The sequence below is a fragment of the Arachis hypogaea genome, chromosome 3 (assembly GCF_003086295.3).
Source record: "Arachis hypogaea cultivar Tifrunner chromosome 3, arahy.Tifrunner.gnm2.J5K5, whole genome shotgun sequence".
Classification (NCBI taxonomy): domain Eukaryota; kingdom Viridiplantae; phylum Streptophyta; class Magnoliopsida; order Fabales; family Fabaceae; genus Arachis; species Arachis hypogaea.
In genome coordinates, this window is record NC_092038.1 from 110,483,191 (window position 1) to 110,504,237 (window position 21,047).

Below are 21,047 nucleotides of genomic sequence, written 5' to 3' on the forward strand. Positions count from 1 at the left end.
AATGACTGTGACGAGCTTCAAACTCGCGAGTGTTGGGCGTTAGTGACAGACGCAAAAGAATCACTGGATTCTATTCCGACATGATCGAGAACTGATAGATGAATAGCCGTGCTGTGACAGAGCGTGTTGAACATTTTCACTGAGAGGACGGGACTGTAGCCATTGACAATGGTGATGCCCAGCATACAGCTTGCCATGGAAAGGAGTAAGAAGGATTGGATGAAGACAGTAGGAAAGCAGAGAGACGGAAGGGACAAAGCATCTCCATACGCTTATCTGAAAGTCTCACCAATGAATTACATAAGTATCTCTATCCTTATTTTATGTTTTATTCATCTTTTAATTATCAATCCTCCATAACCATTTGAATCCGCCTGACTGAGATTTACAAGATGACCATAGCTTGCTTCATACCAACAATCTCCGTGGGATCGACCCTTACTCGTGTAAGGTTTATTACTTGGACGACCCAGTGCACTTGTTGGTTAGTTGTGCGAAGTTGTGATAAAGAGTTGAGATTGCAATTGAGCGTACCATGTTGATGGCGCCATTGATGATCACAATTTCGCCCACTAGACACCTTTATCAGTGATTTCTTATCACATGTCAAGTGGAGGGCAACACATATTGCGTGTTGACTACTATTTCGGCTTGTCACCATGCACGCAATAAGCATGCTCCAAGAACTGCCTTATACTAATGAGTTGGTGCCTTTAAAATGGGGTGAGTGGGATGAGCTTTGCATGCTTCGTTGCTTTGCTTAGTTTCTTACTTTCTTCATTTAACAGAAGGTTTTTGAGTGAGATTGAGAGTGAGGAAGGTGATTTTTTGTGAGAGTGAGAGTAAGTAGTGTGTAGGGATAAAAATTTTCCATCGCGGGTAGGGTATTGATCTGTGAACATCTTAAGCACTTTTCATTAGCATTTCTTATCGAAAAGTTTTGACTTTTGCTTAATAATTAATATTTTCAAGGCTATTCTATTAATACTTTGATTTTCTTGGTTTCATTATTCTTGTAGGAAAATGTTAGGAAAAGATAAGCAAAAGAACAAGGAGGAACCAAGAATTGAAGACAAGTGCAAAGAAAATTTGTGGATGCTGTCAATCCTCACCTCCTCACACTCCAACGAGTATTACTTGAGCTATAGAAATCCAATTGATGCAGTTTTAGCAATATTAGAAATCCAACTTTCAGAGCTTTCTAAAATATATAATAGTCTATAAGTTTTCTTTGGTATCACGGTGCTAGATGCCAAACACTGTGACATTGGCATTTAGTTCCAAACCACATTCAACATGAATTCTTCTCAGGACTCCTGGCATTAAACGCCACTCCTCCAGCGTTTAACGCTAGACAGACAGCAAGAAAGTGCAAAATTACGTAAAAATCGGTGCCAAACACCACCAAAGTGGCGCCGAACGCCTACAACATCCCCGGACCCAAAAAATCTTTGTAATTAATGAAGATTTGAAGACACCAAACTTAAATTACAAGGAAGATCATGAGTTAGTCAAAGAATCATTAAGAAAATATTTGATTTGATTAGATTTGATTTTGTTTTGATTTAGTTTAAATTTGAATTCTAGCAGTTTTTAAGGAGTCATAGTCCACAGACATCAGAAGGGGGAGGACTCACTCTCTCTTCCGTTCTCTCATTCATTAGTTTTAGGTTTTACATTAGATGATGATTTTAATTTTCTACACTATGGGCAACTAATCCTCCATTGTTAAGGTTAAGAGCTTTATTTACTTTGATGGATTAGTAATTATTTTTTCTTTTACTATTGATTAATGCAGTGATTTATGTTTAAGAATTGGTTTCGTTCTTCATCCTACAGATTAGTGATTATTTGAAAATAACTCTAATTCAACTTGAATTCTATTTGAGTCTTGAAAAAGTTATATCATTAGAATTACAGCTTGAAACCAATCTCTCACAATTCTTAATTATCTGGACTTAATGTGGTACGTGACATATAACTACATTATGCTTTTGGGTTCTTAGAATTGTGTGGCTCATAAATTGGAATTTGAACTTCACCCTCTAGTACAATTGAGTGATCAAGGAATTGACAGTTGGTTGTATTAAAAGAGATTGGATTGCCTAGGAATAGGAATTTAATCACTTGGGATTTGCTATAAACACAATCTTTGCATGATCGAGGTAGTTGACATTGAATGTTAAATCCGAAAATTTAAATATCTTTCACACCTTAACTATCTTTATCATATTATTTTCGTAACCAATTTTAGTTTGTTTTTATTTAATTCTCTGGTTTTATGTTATTTGCTATTGAAACCTTAAATTTTGATTGTCTGACTAGAATAATCAATTGACTATTGTTTGCTTAGTCCGTTAATCTTCGTGGGATCGATATTCACTCACCTGAGTTTATTACTTGGTACGACCCGATGCACTTGCCGGTCAGTTGTGGATTGTAAATTTTGCACCAAGTTTTTGGCACCGTTATCAGGGATTAATTATGGTTAACAAACTATCCGTTGATTGATTACCTAGATTAGACACTTTTTTCTTTTTTTCTTTTTTCTCTTCATAAATAAATAAATAAATAAATAAATAAGTAAAATTTCTTTCTATTCTTTCTACGGATGGAAGAACTATCCGAAATTTGGTTGGGAAAGTTAAGGCCAAGGAAACTACAGTGCTCCATATTCCATCTATCAAGAACCACCATCTCCTTACTCATACCAAGAACCATTATCTCTCTATTCATACCCAGAGCCATTATCTCCTTATTCATATCAAGAACCACCATCTCTCTATTCATATCAAGGATCCTCATCTTTTTATTCATATCAAGAATCATCATCTCCTTATTCATATCAAGAACCATCAGCTCTTGAGCTTGCCATGAAAGAATTAAGGAATACTACTCAAAGTTGCATAATTCATACCAATAGCTATTATCTCCTTATTCATATCAAGAACCACCATCTCTTTATTCATATCAAGGATCCTCATCTTTTTATTCATATCAAGAATCCTCATCTTTTTATTCATATCAAGAACCATCATCTCCTTATTCATATCAAGAACCATCAGCTCTTGAGCTTGCCATGAAAGAATTAAGGAATACTACTCAAAGTTGCATATATGATATAAAAATGAGTGTAAAAAATTTAGAAAAACATGTGGAGTTAATTACCAAGAATTTAGCAAAGGAACGAGCAAACCCCCTCCTAAGAGAAGCAATGCAAGATCCTACGAAAGAATGTGAGAAAGTTAATCAAAGGAGTTCATACTCCAGTTAATTAGAGAACTCTCTACCTTTACACATGAAAGAAGAGAAAGATGCATAAATAAGGGAGGAAGTCATGCACACTCCATGCTTGCATATTCCAATAATTAAAGAGGAAGCCATACAAGTCCTTTCAACTCCATGCATGCAAGCTTCTAGGAAGAAAAATCTGAATGCACCACCCATATTTGAATTGAAGTTTTTTCTCCCAACACTTGAATATGCTTTCTTTGGTCCTAGTAAATCAGAGAGTTATGTAGGAGTTGCTTTTTGGTGGGTATCATTTTTCTCCTTAGATCCACTAAAGTCATTTCTCTTAACTAACTGGAAGAAGAGGAAGAAAATTCAAGAACCAATCGTCAAGGTAGTGAGATTAAAGAAGCACTTGTTAGCAGGCAACCCAACGTTAGGTAATCTCTTTTCATTTTATTTTTTTTGCTTTGTTTCATGTTGCATATGTATTTCATGGATTAAGTTTGGTGTTGCTACACCAACATGATGCTTGTATTTCACTGGGTACTCAGCCCAACCTTTCATTGATTATATCATACTAAGTTTTGTATTCTCACACCAAGTTTGGTGTTGCCACACTTCACTCATGCAAGGTCCATTCCCCCCTTACCATTACATTATCAACATATTTATTTTGCTTTATTTTGCCTTTACTTATTTTTAATTTTTGTTTGTTTTATTTGAATGAGTTTCTGCCTTACTTCCTTGTTTCCACTAGATAATTATGATTATTCCTATTTTTATCATCACTATTTTTCTTTGTTGCTTGAGGACAAGTAACCATTCTAAGTTTGGTGTTGGAGGCTATGCTCTACATAACCTAAAAGGATGATGAAAAGGAAGATGATAAAGTGGCTAGCAATGAGAACTAAGGTTGTTGACTTCTAATCGCTTCCTTCCTTTTTAATTATATGCGTATGTTATCTTGTTCTATCTTATATAATTCATTTAGAATTCCTATTAGTCAAGTGCATATCATTACTTGTCCATCACAACATGATAATTATAATTGTGCTTGATCCTAAATGTGGGAAGGATTATATACCAAGAAATAATAAAAAGAAAAAGGTATTGATCACAAAGAGCATGACAATGTGAATTTGGAAGGTCAAACTAACTAAGAATGTTCAACACAAGCTGAGCCAAATGGCTTGAGGCCTTAGTCTAGAGGACTTTTATGGGATATTTACACTTGATAAAGCCTTGAAGGAGTAACATGTAATGAAAAAAAGAAAAGGGATTGAAAGAGAATCCAAAGGCTCTGAGTACCACTGACTAAGGATACTGAAAGAAAAATAAGCTCAAAGAGCATCCTAGTTAAGTGCTTGTGGTGCTTATGTATCAAGCAAAAAAATTTTGAAAATAACCCATTTAGAGTCACGGCCAAAAAAGGAGAAATCTAAAGGCTCTGAGTACCAATGATTAGAAATGTTAAAAGGGCATGGTAAGCTCAAAGAGCTCCCCAATTATATGCTTGTGGTGTTTTTGTGTCAAGCAAAGCTTGAGACAAAATATTTAAAGTCACGGCTAGCCTCAAGGTGCAAAGCTCCCAATGAAAATAAACTGTGAAAAGAAAGTAAATAAGCTTGCTTCAAGATGATGATTCAAGGAAAGATTCTATAATATAATCCAGACAGAGGCCTTGAAAGATTATAACCAATTATGTTGAATTGTGCAAAAATGAAATGGATAACTAAACTCATTTGGATTGCAACCATTCACCCTTGTATTTTAAGGTTGAAAATTTTGATGACTAATCCGTGATTCTTTGCTAGCTTGAGTACAAGCAAGAACTTAAGTTTGGTGTTGTGATGCGTGAGCATCTTAAGTAGTTTTCATTAGCATTTCTTATAGAAAAGTTGTGACTTTTGCTTAATAATTATATGATTTTCAAGGCTATTCTATTAGTACTTTGATTTCCTTGGTTTCATGATTCTTGTAGGGAAATATTAGGAAAAGAAAAGCAAAAGAACAAGAAGGAACCAAGAATTGAAGACAAGTGCAAATAGAATTTGTGGATATTGTCAACCCTGACCTCTTCACACTCCAACAAGAATAACTTGAGCTACAAAGATCCAATTGACACGGTTCAAGTGGCATTAAAAAGCCAACTTCTGGAGCTTTTCAATGATATATAATAGTTTATACCTTTTCTCTGGCATCGTAGCACTAAACGCTGCAATATTGGCATTTAGCCTCAAACCGCGTTCAACATGAATTCTTCTTGGGACTCCTGATACTAAACGCCACTCCTCCGGCGTTTAGTGCCAGGCAGGCAGCAAGAAAGTATAGAATTGCGTAAGAAGTGGTGCCAAACGCCACCAAAGTGGCTCCGAACATCTATAACATCCCCGGACCCGAGAAATCTTCGTAATTAATGAAGATTTGAAGAGACCAAACTTAAATTACATGGAAGATCATTAGTTAGTCAAAGAGTCATTAAGAAAAGATTTGATTTGATTAGATTAGATTTTGTTTTATTTTAGTTTGAATTTAAATTCTAGGGGTTTTTAAGGAGTCCTAGTCCACGGACATCAGGAGGGGGACGACTTACTCTCTCTTCCGTTCTCTCATTCATTAGTTTTAGGTTTTAAATTAGATGAGGATTTCAATTTTCTACTCTATGGACAACTAATCCTCTATTGTTAAGGTTAAGAGCTTTATTTACTTTGATGGATTAATAATTATTTGTTCTTTTACTCTTGATTAATGCAGTGATTTTTCTTTAAGAATTGGTTTTGTTCTTCATCCTAGGATTAGTGATTATTGGAAAATAACTCTAATTCAACTTGAATTCTATTTGAGTCTTAGAAAAGTTATATCACTAGAATTAAACTTGAAACAAATCTCTCACAATTTCTAATTATATGGACTTAATGTGGTACGTGACATATAACTGCATTATGCTTTTAGATTCTTAGGGTTGTGTGCCTTATTAATTGGAATTTGAACTTCACCCTCTAGTGCAATTGAGTGATCAAGGAATTGACGGTTGGTTGCATTAGAGAAGATTGGATTGCCTAGGAATAGGAATTTAATCACTTGGAATTTGTCATAAACATAATCTTTGCATGATCGATGTAGTTGACATTGAATGTTAAATCCATAAATTTAAATATCTTTCACACCTTAACTATCTTTATCATATTATTTTCGTAAGCATTTTTAGTTTATTTTTATTTAATTCTCTGTTTTTATGTTATTTGCTATTAAAACCTTAAATTTTGATTATTTGACTAGAATAATCAATTGACTATTGTTTGCTTAATCCGTTAATCCTCGTAGGATCGATACTCACGCACATGAGTATATTACTTGATACGACTTAGTGCACTTGCCGGTAAGTTGTGGATTGTAAATTTTGCACCAGGTATCCGTGGGGATTTACCCGCCAAAGAGCAGATATGTGAGGCAATTTTTCCCCTCGGGTAGGGGTACCCATCAAATAAATGGGGCGGGGTAGGGGAAGAGGTACTCTCCCTATGGGTATCCGTATAATACCCGCGAATATGAAATGACATAAATACCTAGTACGGGTATCCACAATCTCCCATATGCCTTCACAAGTTATCGCAGTTGATCCACATTGCTTCACACTTCGCGGAGTATAGTGCCATGATTGGAGCAGGATATATGACCAATGGATACAAAAATGGGCAAATTACCGCAACAGTCGATTGCAAGAGAGGCATCTGTAGCCAATTGCTGACTTCAAATCGTCTGCTGATTACCAGAGTTGGTGCCTGGGTTTATTCGGGATGTGGCTGAGGTTGTCCGATGTCATTCCTCAGTAACCACCTCAGTGGCCACCCCAGCCGCCACCACAATAGCCACCGTAGCTGCCACAACATTATGCAATATTTCAGCCATTTTCTTATCACCACCCATAGCTATCTTAGCTATGATAGCCAGCTCGCATTACAATCAGCACCACAGCTAGAAGAGTCATCATAGGCAGCAGATCCACCACGGGTATTTGTACACAAACTTTCCCCATTATCACCATAGACAAATATATTAGAAGATGATCAAACTCGTCAAAAGATTGCTGGTGCTGCTGGTCTTGATTCGGATCTCAACACATCCGAGCCATCACAGCAACCATCTCAACCACACGTCAGCTCACGCCACACCTGATAGTCAAGCGAGTGGTTGTATCAATCTGCATCTTGAGATCGATCGAGGTTGTCTCAATGTGCCAATAGATGTTCTAAGTGGTCTTGACTTGAATGTGCCGACACAGGAGGTTGTTGACGAGTACACCCTTGGTTCGTTTGCTTCGGCAGAGGCAGGTGGTTAGGGTATTGAAAAACCGCTATTTTACGGTTTATCTTGTGCTTAATTTAGTGGATTTTATCCATTATTCTCACACTTATTCATTAAATTTGCATGTTTTACATTTTCCTTCCTAATTTTATGCTATGATTGAAAACATGCTTCTTTGGCCCTAAATTTGCTAATTTTAATCCTCTCTTATTACCATTCGATGCCTTGATACGTGTAATGTGTGTTAAGTGATTTCAGGGTTTATAGGGCAGGAATGGCTTAGAGGATGGAAAGGAGGCATGCAAAAATGGAAGGAATACAAGAAATTGAAGGAATTGATAAGCTGTCAACCCTGACCTCTTCGTACTAAATCGACCATAACTTGAGCTACAAGGGTCCGAATGAGGCAATTTCAGTTGTGTTGGAAAGCGAACATATGGGGCTTCAAAATGATATGCAATTTGCCATAGTTGCCATGTAGTTAGATGACGCGCACATGTGACCTTGCGAAAGTTCAGTGACGCGTAGGCGTGGGCGACGCGTACGCGTGACAGAGCCAGGTGCTGGACGTATCAAAAATCGCTGGGATCAATTTTTGGGCTATTTTTGGCCCAGTTTCAAGCTCGAAAACACATATTAGAGGCTGCAGAGTGGGGGAATTATTCATACCCTGGGTCGAGCTGACCGACCCGGGATGATTAGCGACAAGGCGACCAACCTCTTCAGGTCAGGCTATCCAACCTCTTCTCAAAGAGCTCGCCAAATCACCAAAAAAGCCCAAAAAGGGCCCAAATAGAGGACCGTGCCCCAAAACCTAAGGCAGCCCAAGCCTACAGAGAGAAGGGCGGTTCCCTTGAAGATAAGATGACCTCACTTGAAAGATAAAGATAAGATAAGATAACTAACTTATCTTATCTAAGAAGGTTGCTCTACACCATTATAATTACATTGGAGCACTCAGGTATAACTCATACTCTGATTCTACTAAAAACCTGCTTAATACCCTTGCTAACTTAAGCATCGGAGTCCCTTGCAGGTACCACCACACTCCGGGGATGAAGGATCAACACCATCACCAAGTCCAACAAGCCGGACACGGCGGCTCCAGCCACCATTATCAAGTCGGACTCCACAGCGCCGACCAGTACAGAAGATCTCGTCCGAGATCGACCTACAGTTTTAGGTAACCCTCGAAACATTGGCACCATTGCCGGGGAACCTGAAAGTCATCCTACCACCATGGCGGACGACCATGACAATGACCACGATTCGGATCTAGAAGATAGAACGCCGCACAAAAACGCGGATACCACACCAAAAGATATCCCACAACCTAATGGAGACAAGAATTCACCAAACCCGGGAGCCCTTGAGACGCTTCAAGATCGTTTAAAATAACTTGAGAAAGAAGCCCAACATCAGCGAGAAGTTTGGAAAGACCTACAAAGGGAAATAAGGCGACGCCGGGAATTGGAAGGCAAACTCCTAAAACTCGAAGCCAGTTGATAAACCACTATTTTATGATTCATATTATGTTTGATTGTGTGGTTTTATCAAGTCTTTGCCCACTTATTCATATGATTTGCATGTATTTACAATTCCTTCCTAAAAATATTCTATGATTGATAACTTTCTTCCTAAAGATCTTTTAGTTATATATTTTTATCTTCCTTTGTACCATTCGATGCCGTGATCTGTGTGTTAAGTGTTTCAGGCTTTATAGGGCAGGAATAGCGTAAGGAATGTAGAGGAAGCATGCAAAAATTGAAGGAACACAAAGAATTGAGGGGATGACCAGCGAGAAGTCACGCGGTCGCATGGATGACGCGACCGCGCGAAACAGGAGAAATCACATGAGGCGCTCGCGTGCCTGACGTAACCGCGCGGATTGGAAGCTGCACGAATGACGCGAATGTGTGGACGACGTGCACGCGTGGTACGAGAAACGCTGAGTGACGCGAACGCGTGGACGACGCGGCCGCGTGACGTGCGCGATCTGCAGAATTTCAGAAGTCGTTGGCAGAGTTTTTGGGCCGGATTTCAACTCAGTTTTTGACCCAGAAACATAGATTAGAGCCAGGAAACATGCAGAGACAGAATAACAATTCATTCCACATAATTTTTAGTTTTTAGATCTGAATTTACTCCTCCCCTAGGTTTTCTCACTTGAACATTCATAATTAGGATTTTGAAGATTTTGGCTTTAGCTTTGGAGAAGAGTCTACCTCCGGTACTAGTTACTATAGTTTTTTTTATTTACTTTTCATTTATTCTTCCATATTCTTAATTCCTCCAGAGTTGACATTGGATTATTTTCACAAGTTATTAATATAGAACTATTTTTATTTTTAATTAATCCCTTTCACTATTTTTATTATGTCTTCTTTTATTTTTCCCATTCATTCTGTGAAGTCTATAATTATGATGAGTGAGTAGTTCCATAACTTGATTGGGAGATGATTAAAAGGAAACCTCGAGTTGAATTACTCAAGAGAGAAATTGTAATTGGGTTTATTGTTGGATCACCCTCCAGTCATTGACACTAGTCCTTTCCAAGGGAGAGGATTAGGACTTGTGGCTAGAAATAACTTTCCAACTTGCTTGACTTTCTCTTACCTAGTAAAGGATAACTATGCAGAGCAATCTTCAATTATCAATTAATCTTGAGAGTACTTCAACAAGAATAGGGCTTTCAACTAATATACTCCCAGTCAAGGCTTTTATTTAAATTATCTAATTTTTCTGATTTAATTTCCTGTTTATCAACTCAACCATTTTTGAAAATACCTGATTAATAAAATAGCACATCTTTCTGCAACTCGTTGGGAGACAACCTGGGATTCATACTCCCAGTATTTTAATTTCAATATTGTGACAACCCTTCTAAATTGATAAACGGATTTTCGGCTGGTTAAAGACTGTACTTGCAACGTATCTCTTATAATAATTTCTTAACTCGCCAATTTCTGCCACGTCAATTTTTGGCGCCGTTGCCGGGGAGTTGCAATAGTGTGCTAATTTATTGATTGAAATTTATTTAATTGTAATTTTTCTTTTTATTTTATTACTATGAGATGCATGTTTCTTTCGTTAAATGACGCGTTCACTTCCTGATCCAAGCTTGCCAGTATTTGACCCTGAGATTGAAAGAACTATTTCACGTATAAGGCAAGCTCGGCGTCGGCTAGTCCTCTCTGAGGATGAACCTGAAACGTCATCTAAGGAAGAAACAAGCTCCCTCTCTACTGATCCAGTTGATTTATGTGCAAGTGACATGGCAGCACCTAGGAGAGTCACTATCCAGGAGGAAGGAGCCCCTGATTTTACACTACAACCATTCCAGGCACACCACCCAGTAGTGGCTGTGGATTTTAAAATAAAGTCTTCACTACTCAACTTGAAGCCCAAGTTTCATGGCTTACCTGCTCAAGAGCCTATCAAGCACCTTAGGGATTTTCAAACAGTTTGCTCTACTGTTAAGCGTGATGGTACTGACGAAACTTTTATTCTGCTAAAAGCTTCCCATTTTCTCTTGAGGGGAAAGCAAGAGAATGGTACTACACTCAACCTGGAACAACTGTTTCCAATTGGGATACGCTTAGAAGAGAATTTTTGGAGAAATTCTTTCCAGCTGAGGTTGCCGATAAACTGAGGAAAGATATGTCCATGATCGTTCAGGATGAATCTGAGACTCTCTATGAATACTTGGAACGCTTCAATAATCTTCTAGAAGCATGTCCCCACCATATGATTGACAAGATAGTGTTGCTCGGCTACTTTACACAGGGCATGAAATCTCAAGATAGAACCACATTGGAAGGTGCTAGCAATGGGTCTATGAAAAAGTACAAGACTACGGAAGAAGCATGGCAATTGATCAGCGACTTAGCTGAATCTACTAGGAATCACAGGCAGAAACAAAGTCAATCAAGAGCTGTTTCAGAGGTATCCACTAGCAAAGAGACTGCTGCTATAACTCAGAGCTTATGTGAAATGACCAACTTACTGAAGCAAATGCAACTAAGTCAACAACAAGCTCAGCAAGTTCAGCCTTCTCCATCACAGCACAGCCAACAGTTGGTTCCACAAAGAGTATGTAGAATCTGTGCAGATTACAGTCATTACATTGATAAGTGTCTACAACTCCAACCGGAAGACCACACTGTGGCAGTCACTCACAACTTCTATGACCGCCCCAACCAAGGGTACAATCAAGGTGGCAGCTACAACCATGGATGGCAGGATAACTCCAACCAAGGTTGGAGGGACAATCATAACAGAGGAGGCAGAGATAACAATGGAAACCAGAGGTGGAATAATAATAACAACTTTAGGCAGCAGAATCAGAATCAGGCCTATAGAGCACCTCATCTAAGACAGCCTCAAGCATCTCAGCAGACCTCTCAGATCACTTATCCCTCTTCATCTCTTAATGATGAGTTACTACAATCTATTGATCGGAGACAACAGGCCATGGAAAACAACCTTACTGCTACTTTGAATGGTCTGAACTCTACTATGCAAGCCCTTGTCTCATAGATTGGATCACTGACCAACTCCAACAACCAGTCTTCAAGCTCTGGTGGACTCCCTTCTCAACCATTACCCAATCCAAAGGGTGGCATTAATGCCATCACCCTAAGGTCTGGAACCACATTGCAAGAGAGGAATCAGGAAGAGCCAAACCCATCAAAACATGCCTCAGCTGAAGAGGTAGTGGAAATAGAAGATGTCGAGGAGGAAAAGAATATACAGGACATGGCTAGAGAAGAATAAGCTCAATCACAGGAAGAAGCACCAAAGGGCACAGACACTGTAGAAAATACCATTCCTATTCCATTTCCACAACTTGCAAGGAAGCCCAGGAAGCGGTTGGAACTTGATCCCAAAATGGTAGAGATATTCAAAAAGGTTGAGGTAACTGTTCCCCTTTTTGATGTTATTCAACAGGTACCTAAATACGCAAAGTTTCTAAAGGATTTATGCATACATAAAGACAAAATTAATAAATTAGAAACTATTCCTTTAGGTAGTTCTATATCTGCTTTAATGGGAAATATACCTGAAAAATGTAGTGACCCAAGCCCATGCATGGTTAACTGTACCATTGGAGGTGTGATATTTTCTGACTGCATGTGTGATTTAGGAGCATGTGTTAGTATAATGCCTTTGTCTATATATGATGTTTTGAGGCTCCCTCCCTTAAAAAGGTCGGCAGCCCATTTTGTGTTAGCAGATAAAAGCATTATTACAGTGGCTGGAGTTGCTGAAGATGTATTAGTGGGTATTAAGGGACTCACGTTCCCCATTGATTTTTATATCCTGGAGATACCCCAAAATGACTCAAAGAAGCCATCATCAATCCTACTCGAAAGACCTTTCTTGAAGACCTCGAAGTTCAAATTGGATGCTTTTTCAAGAACGGACTCTTTTGAGATAGACGGCCGAGTAGTAAGCTTCAATCTGAATGGAGTTATGAAGCACCCTCCAGAAGATCATTCTATCCTCTAGTGTGACATCATAGATGAAACCATAGCTGAAGTTCACTAGGAGGAGTTTGAAGAGAAGTACATAGGACAAGGTCCGAGTGTGGGGACACTTTCTGAGGACAATGAAAGTACTTTACCACTACCACCAGCTCCAGACAATCCAAAGCCTGACCATGAGCAGAAATTATAATTGAAACCCCTCCCTCCACACCTTAAATATGCTTACCTCGAGGACAAGTAGAAGTTTCCAGTTATCATTGCACGGGACCTTACTTCTCAACAGGAAGAGCAGTTACTTAGTGTGCTAAGGAGGCACAAGAAGGCAATTGGGTGGAGTTTGGCAGACATAGTAGGCATCAACCCTCAAGTTTGTGAGCACAGAATATTTTTAGAAGAAGGAGCAAGACCCGTTCGTCAACCCCAAAGAAGACTGAACCCACTATCTTAGAGGTTGTCAAGAAGGAAGTGACCAGACTACTAGAGGCAGATATCATCTACCCCATCTCAAACAGTGAATGGGTGAGCCCAGTACAAGTGGTGCCCAAGAAGTCTGGAGTCACTACAGTGAAGAATGAGCATGGAGAACTCATAGCAACCAAAGTACAGAACGCCTGGAGGGTTTGCATTGATTACAGGCGTCTCAACCAAGTCACTCGTAAGGATCACTACCCTCTTTCATTCATTGATCAAATGTTGGATCGCCTGTCAGGTAAATCACATTATTGCTTTTTAGATGGTTACACAGACTATTTCCAGATTCATATAGCCCCTGAAGATCAGGAAAAGACTACTTTTACATGTCCTTTTGGGACTTATGCCTATAAGTGAATGCCCTTTGGCTTGTACAATGCACCAGCTACTTTCCAAAGGTGCATGATGAGTTTTTTCTCTGACCTTCTTGAGGACTGTATGGAGGTTTTTATGGATGATTTTAGCGTTTATGGTGATTCCTTTAGCCTTTGCTTGGATAGTTTATCTAGAGTACTAGACAGATGTGTCAGTACAAACCTTGTATTGAATTTTGAAAAATGTCACTTTATGGTAAGACAAGGGATTGTACTAGGACATGTTGTGTCTAATACTGGCATTTCTATAGATCCAGCAAAGGTGGATGTTATTTATATTTTACCTTACCCCTCCTCTGTAAGGGAAGTCCGTTCGTTCCTTGGCCATGCAGGTTTTTACCGGAGATTCATTAAGGACTTTAGTAAGGTAGCACTTCCACTATCCAGGCTACTGCAGAAAGAGATCGAGTTCGAGTTCAGTGAGGATTGCAAACAAGCGTTTGATAAGCTGAAGACCGCCCTGACTCAAGCTCCAATTGTGAGAGGACCTGACTGGAGCCAGCCATTTGAAATCATGTACGATGCTTCCAATCATGCAGTAGGAGCAGCACTGGCTAAACGTGAAGGTAAAGATCCTTTTGTCATTGTTTATGTGTCTAAGACTTTAGACACTGCTCAGTCTAACTACACCACTACTGAGAAAGAGCTTCTTTCTATTGTTTTTGCTCTGGATAAATTCCGAGCCTATTTACTTGGTACTTGATGAGCGGATAATTCATACGCTTTTTGGCATTATTTTTAGTATGTTTTTAGTATGTTTTAGTTAGTTTTTAGTATATTTTTATTAGTTTTTAGTTAAAATTCACTTTTCTGGACTTTACTATGAGTTTGTGTGTTTTTCTATGATTTCAGGTATTTTCTGGCTGAAATTGAGGGACCTGAGCAAAAATCTGATTCAAAGGCTGAAAAGGACTGTAGATGCTGTTGGATTCTGACCTCCCTGCACTCGAAGTAGATTTCTTGGAGCTACAGATGCCCAATTGGCGCGATCTCAACGGTGTTAGAAAGTAGACGTCCTGGGCTTTCCAGCAATGTATAATAGTTCATACTTTGCCCGAGATTTGATGCCCCAAACTGGCGTTCTAAATCAGCTCAAAACTACCCGGCGTTAAACGCCGGAACTGGCACAAGAATGGGAGTTAAACGCCCAAACTGGCACAAAAGCTGGCGTTTAACTCCAAGAAAAGTCTCTACACATGAAAGCTTCAATGCTCAGCCCAAGCACACACCAAGTGGGCCCGGGAGTGGATTTTTTATGTAATTTACTCATTTCTGTAAACCCTAGGCTACTAGTTCTCTACAAATAGGACCTTTTACTATTGTATTTTCATCTTGGTTCTTCTGGTTCCCTCTCTGGGGCTGAAGCCAATGATCACTATTATCACTTATGTATTTTCAACGGTGGAGTTTCTACACACCATAGATTAAGGTGTGGAGCTCTGCTGTACCTCGAGTATTAACGCAATTACTATTGTTCTTCTATTCAATTCAGCTTATTCTTGTTCTAAGATATTCATTTGCACCCAAGAACATGATGAATGTGATGATTATGTGACACTCATCATCATTCTCACTTATGAACGAGTGCCTGACAACCACTTCTGTTCTACAAGCAAACAAGGCTTGAATGTTTATCTCTTGGATCCCTTGATCGGAATCTTCGTGGTATAAGCTAGAATTGATGGTGGCATTCAAGAGAATCCGGAAGGTCTAAACCTTGTCTGTGGTATTCTGAGTAGGATTCAATAATTGAATGACTGTGACGAGCTTCAAACTTCTGAAGGCTGGGCGTTAGTGACAGACGCAAAAGAATCAATGGATTCTATTCCAACCTGATTGAGAACCGACAGATGATTAGCCGTGCCGTGACAGGGTGCGTTGAACATTTTCACTGAGAGGACGGGATTGTAGCCACTGACAACGGTGATGCCCAACATACAGCTTGCCATGGAAAGGAGTAAGAAGGATTGGATGAAAACAGTAGGAAAGCAGAGAGACGGAAGGGACAAAGCATCTCCATTCGCTTATCTGAAGTTCTCACCAATGAATTACATAAGTATCTCTATCTTTATTTTATGCTTTATTCATATATCATCCATAACCATTTGAATCTGCCTGACTAAGATTTACAAGGTGACCATAGCTTGCTTCATACCAACAATCTCCGTGGGATCGACCCTTACTCGCGTAAGGTTTATTACTTGGACGACCCAGTGCACTTGCTAGTTAGTTGTGAGAAGTTGTGATAAAGAATTTAGATTGTAATTGAGCGTACCATGTTGATGGCGCCATTGATGATCACAATTTCGTGCACCATGTTTTTGGCGCCGTTGCCGGGGATTGTTGAGTTTGGACAACTGACGGTTCATCTTGTTGCTTAGATTAGGTATTTTTCTTCAGAGTTCTTAAGAATGAATTCTAGTGTTTCAAGGTGATGTTCTTATCATCACCAAAGCTTATTGATTTTCATCAATTTAGCTCTTGAATGCAATGTCTTGCTGAAGCTTGGCTAGCCATGTCTAATTCCTTTAGACTGAAGCTTTAGACTAACATTGCATGATTCCTGGAATTCTCATTAAGAATTTTGATATCTTTATTTTCTTTTCCACTTAATTTTCAAAAAATCCAAAAAAATTACAAAATCATAAAAATAAAAAAATATTTTATGTTTCTTGTTGAGTCTAGTGTCTCATTTTAAGTTTGGTGTCAATTGCATGTTTCTATTTTTCTTGCATTCATGCATGTGTCTTTATTAATCTTCAAGTTGTTCTTGATGATTTCCTTGTTTTGATCTTTAAATTCTCTTGTCTTGAGTGTTTTGTTGTTTTTCATATGCATTCTCATTTTGTTAGTGTCAATGGTATACAAACTGCTAAGTTTGGTGTCTTGCATGCATTGTTATTTGATTTTAGTTACATTTTGATTATTAAAAATCCAATTTTTTTTAATTTGTGTCTTTTCAAGTCAAAAATACAGAGAATTGAAGATTCAGAACATACAGCAGAGGAATTACACAGAAAAAGGCTGGGCGTTCAAAACACCCAGTGAAGAAGAAAAACTGGCGTTTAAACACCAGCCAGGGTGCCTGGTTGGGCGTTTAACGCCCAAAAGGGTAGTGTTTTGGGCGTTAAACGCCAGAATGGATACCATTCTGGGCGTTTAATGCCAGGATGGCACAAGAGGGAAGATTTTGTTTTTAATTCAAATTTTTTTCAAGTTTTCAAAATTTTTTTAAAATCAAATCTTTTTCAAATCAAATCTTTTCAATCAAATCTTTTTCAAAATCATTTTTTTCCATTTTAAAAAATACTTGCTATCAATTAATGATTTGATTCAACATTTCAAGTATGTTGCCTTTTCTGTTGAGAAAGGTTTAATGTTTGAATCATATCTTTTCTTGTTAGCCAAGTCATTAATTTTTAAAATCAAATCTTTTTAAATTATTTTTCAAATCATATCTTCTCAACCATATCTTTTTAAAACTATATCTTTTCAATCATATATTTTTCTCACATCTTTTTCAAAATAGTTTTCAATCATACCTTTTTGATTTCTAATTTCAAAATCTTTTTCAAAAATCACTTGATTTCTTTTCCACTCTTAGTTTTCGAAAATCAATTAGTGTTTTTCAAAATGTTTTTAAAATCTTTTACTTAATTTTCGAAAATTTCTTCCCCTTTTCTCACATCCTTCTATTTATGGACTAACACTTCTCCTTAATGCATAATTTGAACTCCATCTTTCTTGATAAGTTCGAATTCTTCTACCTCTTCCTTCTATTTTCTTTTCCTCTGACACTTCAAGGAATCTCTATACTGTGACATAGAGGATTCCATACTTTCTTGTTCTCTTCTCTTTCATATGAGCAGGAGCAAAGACAAAAGCATTCTTGTTGAGGCTGACCCTGAACCTGAAAGGACCTTGAAGCGAAAGCTAAGAGAATCAAAGGCACAACTCTCTGTAGAGGACCTAACAGAAATCTTCAAACAAGAAGAAGACATGGCAGCCGAAAACAACAACAATGCCAACAATGCAAGGAAGGTGCTGGGTGACTTTACTGCACCTACTCTCGACTTCTATGGGAGAAGCATCTTTATCCCTGCCATTGGAGCAAACAACTTTGAGCTTAAGCCTCAATTAGTTTCTCTGATGCAACAGAATTGCAAGTTCCATGGACTTCCATTGGAAGATCCTCATCAGTTTTTAGCTGAATTCTTGCAAATCTGTGACACTGTCAAGACTAATGGGGTTGACCCTGAGGTCTACAGACTTATGCTATTCCCTTTTGCTGTAAGAGACAGAGCTAGGATATGGTTGGACTCACAACCTAAAGAAAGCCTGAACTCTTGGGAAAATCTAGTCAATGCCTTCTTGGGAAAGTTCTTTCAACCTCAAAAATTGAGTAAGCTTAGAGTGGAAGTCCAAACTTTCAGACAGAAGGAAGGTGAATCCCTCTATGAAGCTTGGGAAAGATACAAACAATTGATCAGAAAGTGCCCGTCTGACATGCTTTCTGAATGGAGCATCATAGGTATCTTCTATGATGGTCTGTTTGAACTTTCCAAGATGTCTTTGGATAGTTCTACTGGATGATCTCTTCATCTGAAGAAGACGCCTGCAGAAGCTCAAGAACTAATTGAAATGGTTGCAAATAACTAATTCATGTACACTTCTAAAAGGAATCCTGTGAACAATGGGACAAATCAGAAGAAAGGAGTTCTTGAGATTGATACTCTGAATGTCATATTGGCTCAGAACAAAATATTGACTCAACAAGCCAATATGATTTCTCAAAGTCTGTCTGGAATGCAAGCTGCACCAGGCAGTACTAAGGACGCTTCAACTGAAGAAGAAGCTTATGATCCTGAGAATCCTTCAATAGAAGAGGTGAATTACATGAGAGAATCCTATGGAAACACCTATAATCCTTCATGGAGGAATCATCCAAATCTCTCATGGAAGGATTAACAGAGACCTCAACAAGGTTTCAACAACAATAATGGTGGAAGAAATAGGTTTAGCAATGGCAAGCCTTTTCCATCATCTTCTCAGCAACAGACAGAGAATTCTAACCAGAGCAACTCTGACTTAGCAACCATGGTCTCTGATCTAATCAAAACCACTCAAAGTTTCATGATTGAAACAAGGTCCTCGATTAGAAACTTGGAGGCACAAGTGGGACAGCTGAGCAAGAAAATTACTGAACTCCCTCCTAGTACTCCTCCAAGCAATACAGAAAAGAATCCAAAAGGAGAATGCAAGGCCATTAACATGACCCACATGACCGAACTTGGAGAGGAGGAAGAGGCAGAGATCGCTACTGAGAAAGACCTCAATGGACGTCCACTGGCCTCCAATGAGTTCCCTAATGAGGAACAATGGGAATCTGAGGCTCACATAGAGACCATAGAGATTCCACTGGATTTACTTCTGCCATTCATGAGCTCTGATGAGTATTCTTCCTCTGAAGAGGATGAGTATGTCACTGAAGAGCAAGTTGCTAAATACCTTGGAGCAATCATGAAGCTAAATGACAAGTTATTTGGTAATGAGACTTGGGAGGATGAACCCCCTTTGCTCACCAAAGAATTGGATGACTTGTCTAGGCAGAAACTACCTCAAAAGAGACAAGATCCTGGGAAGTTCTCAATACCTTGTTCCATAGGCACCATGACCTTCAAGAAGGCCTTGTGTGACCTAGGGTCAAGTGTAAACCTCATGCCTCTCTCTGTAATGGAAAAGCTAGGGATCTTTGAAGTACAAGCTGCAAGAATCTCACTAGAGATGGCAGACAATTCAAGAAAACAAGCTTATGGGCTTATAGAGGATGTTCTGGTAAAGATTGAAGACCATTACATCCCTGTTGATTTCATAGTCCTAGAAACTGGGACGTGCATGGATGAATCCATCATCCTTGGCAGACCCTTCCTAGGCACAGCAAAGGCTGTGATTGATGTGGACAGAGGAGAATTGATCATTCAAGTGAATGAAGAATCCTTTGTGTTTAAGGCTCAAGGATATCCCTCTGTCACCATGGAGAGGAAGCATGAAGAGCTTCTCTCAAAACAGAGTCAAAAAGAGCCCCCACAGTCAAACTCTAAGTTTGGTGTTGGGAGACCACAACCAACTTCTAAGTTTGGTGTTGAACCCCCACATTCAAACTCTAAGATTGGTGTTGGGAGGTTCCAACATTGCTCTGAGTATCTGTAAGGCTCCATGAGAGCCCGCTGTCAAGCTACTGACATTAAAGAAGCGCTTGTTGGGAGGCAACCCAATGTTATATTTATCTAATTTTCCTTTGTTATTTTATGTTTTCTGTAGGTTGATGATCATGGGAAGTCACAAAATCAATTGAAAAAGCAAAAACAGAATGAAAAACAGAAAGAAAAATAGCACACCTTGGAGGAAGACCTTGTTGGCGTTTAAACGCCAGTAAGGGCAGCAAATGGGCGTTTAACGCCCAGTCTGGCACCATTCTGGGCGTTTAACGCCAGAAAGGGCAAGTAGCTGGCGTTAAACACCAGAAATGGGCACCAGCCTGGCGTTTAACGCCAGAATTGGCATAGAGAGCATTTTTGCTCGCCACTTGGTGCAGTGATGACTTTCCCTTGACACCTCAGGATCTGTGGACCCCACAGGATCCACACCTACCCCACCACTCTCTCTCTTCTTCACCCATTCACCAATCACCTCAACACTTCTTCCCCAAAAACCCCTCACCTATCAAATCCCATCTTTCTCTTCACCACTCACATCCATCCTTCATAAAACCCCACCTACCTCACCATTCAAATTCAAACCACTTTCCCTCCCAAAACCCACCCTTACATGACCGAACCATAAACCACTCTCTCCACCCCTATATAAACCCATCTTCACTCCTTCATTTTCACACAACCTAAACACTAATTCTCCCCCTTTGGCCGAACCACAAAGCCATATCCATCTCCTTTATTTCTTCTTCTTCTACTCTCTTCTTTCTTCTTTTGCTCGAGGACGAGCAAACCTTTTAAGTTTGGTGTGGTAAAAGCATTGCTTTTTATTTTTCCATAACCATTTATGGCATCCAAGGCCGGAGAAACCTCTAGAAAGAGGAAAGGGAAGGCAAAAGCTTCCACCTCCGAGTCGTGGGAGATGGAGAGATTCATCTCAAGGGTGCATCAAGACCACTTCT

The 21,047-nt window shown here is 39.0% G+C and overlaps 1 non-coding gene across 1 annotated transcript; it reads right to left on the reverse strand.

Annotated features, from left to right (window-relative positions):
- Positions 1-18,277: 18,277 nt before the first annotated feature.
- On the reverse strand, positions 18,278-18,385 carry LOC112792928 (small nucleolar RNA R71). Its single transcript, XR_003197645.1, has one exon. It is a non-coding gene; the product is annotated as a small nucleolar RNA R71 (small nucleolar RNA).
- Between the last annotated feature and the right edge of the window lie 2,662 nt (positions 18,386-21,047).